The sequence below is a fragment of the Palaemon carinicauda genome, chromosome 1 (genome assembly GCF_036898095.1).
Source record: "Palaemon carinicauda isolate YSFRI2023 chromosome 1, ASM3689809v2, whole genome shotgun sequence".
In the NCBI taxonomy this organism is placed as follows: Eukaryota; Metazoa; Arthropoda; class Malacostraca; order Decapoda; family Palaemonidae; genus Palaemon; species Palaemon carinicauda.
In genome coordinates this window covers 165,205,297-165,207,796 of record NC_090725.1, presented here as the reverse complement: position 1 = coordinate 165,207,796, position 2,500 = coordinate 165,205,297, and positions in this window count along the sequence as shown.

Genomic DNA, 2,500 nt, shown 5'->3' with positions numbered 1-2,500 from the left:
ATGCAACAGTTCCTCCTATACTTAAACCAGATGGCTCAGTCACTAACTGTCCAAAGGAAAAGGCAACCCCTTTGGCTGATGTTTTTGACAGTAAACAGAGTAATGAAAAACTTGAACTTCCTCATTCCTGTTTTCCTGAGGCTAAACTAACTAGTTTAGCTTTTCGATCTCGTGAGATTAAAGCTCTGTTGGTGGACCTTGATGCTCATGGAGGTGTAGACCCAAATGGTATTTTTCCTTTGTTTTTTATAAAGACAGCAGATTTCTTAGCTCCAAAGTTATCTGTTATTTTGTGCAAGTTAGCAAGAAGAGGAGCTTTTAGCACTTGTTGGAGAATTGGTAATGTACTCCTCTATGTAAATGTGTTTGTGGTAGCTCAGGTCCCACTGATTACCACCCAATTTCCATAACTCACATATTATCTAAAGTTTGTGAACGTCTTCTGGCAAAAACGTCTTAATAGGTTTGCTGAAGGTAATCATCTACTCCCTAGTTTACAATTTGGTTTTCGTAAAGGCCTTGGAGCATGTGATGCCCTTCTTACAATCTCCAATGCTGTACAGAAATCCCTTGATTGTGGTCGGGAAGTTCGTATGATTGGCCTTGATTTTAGTGCTGCCTTTGACCGTGTTAATCATGAGGCCCTTGTTTTCAAACTGAAACAGTTGGGAGTGGGTGGGTCGTTTCTTAGCATTATTATTGATTTTTTAAGTAATAGATCTCAAAGAGTTTGTTATTGATGGGCACCATAGTGATTATAGGAATGTGATATCCAGTGTTCCACAGGATAGTGTTCTTGGCCCATTACTTTTCATACTATATACACATGACATGTGGTTTGGCCTAGAAAACAAGCTTGATGCATATGCAGATGATGCTACTCTCTTTGCATCAATTCCATCCCCTGAATGTAGATCTGGGGTAATTTAATCCCTTAATAGAGATTTAGCTAGAATTAGTGCATGGTGCAAATTATGGGGTATGAAGTTGAATCCTAACAACTCTCAAAGTATGATTGTACGTAGGTCAAGGACGGTGGCTCCTCAACATCCGGATCTCAGTATTGATAATGTTTCTTTAAATTTGTATGACTCTTTCAAAGTTTTAGGTGTGATTCTCGACGGCAAATTTACTTTTGAGAAACATATTAGGTCTGCGTCTTCTTCAATTGCACAAAAAATGGGCTTATTGAGAAAGTCTTTCAAGATTTTCGGTGATCAATCTATTCTGAAGAAGTGTTTTAATTCTTTCATTCTACCTTGTTTTGAGTATTGGTCTCCTGTCTGGTCTTCAGCTGCTGATTCTCATCTTAATTTGTTGAACAGAATCTTACGGTCTATTAAATTTCTTATTCCTGATCTAGATATTAATCTCTGGCACCGTCGTTCAATTAGTTCATTATGCATGTTGCATAAGATTTTTCATAACTCTGACCATCCTTTACATTCAGATATCCCTTGACAATTCTATCCTGTTCGTAATACTAGGCAGGGCAGTTAATTCTAATAGCCAGGCCTTCTCCATCATGAGGCTCAATACTACGCAGTACTCTAGCTGTTTTATTCCAGCTGTTACCAAGTTGTGGAATGATCTTCCTAATCGGGTAGTTGAATCAGTAGAACTTCAAAAGTTATAAGTTGGAGCAAATGCTCTTTTGTTGACCAGGCGGACATGAGTCTGTTTATAGTTTATTTATGACATATTTGTTTTTGATGTTGTTAATAGTTTATATATGTTATGTCTGTTTAGACGTTGTTACTTTTTTTTAAATGATTTAGTGTTAATTTGTTCTCTTCATTTATCTATTCCTTTTTGACTTTCCTCACTGGGCTATTTTTCCCTGATGGAGCCCTTGGTCTTATAGCATCTTGCTTTTCCAACTAGGTTTATAGCTTGGATAGTAATAATAATAATAATAATGATAATAATAATAATAATAATATGATTCGGTAACTTGCAAAGAATAGTTGTCACCTTTGTCAAAAATACAGATTATTATAATACGGTAATTAATAAAGAATATTTGTTACCTTGGTAAAGATATAATTTTAGTGCACAAACACTAATTCCTGGTACGTACACGCACCACGGTTTCGTATATATATATATATATATATAAATATATATATATATATATAATATATATATATATATATATAATATATATATATATATATGTATATATATATATATATATATATATATATATATATATATATATATATATGTATATATGTATATATATATGTATATATATATATGTATATATATATGTATATATATATATATATATATATATATATGTGTATATATATATATATATATATATGTTATATATATATATATATATATATATATGTATATATATATATATGTATATATATATATATATATATATATATATATATATATATATGTATATATATATATATATAATATATATATATATATAATATATATATATGTATATATATATATATATTTATATAGGCCTTATATA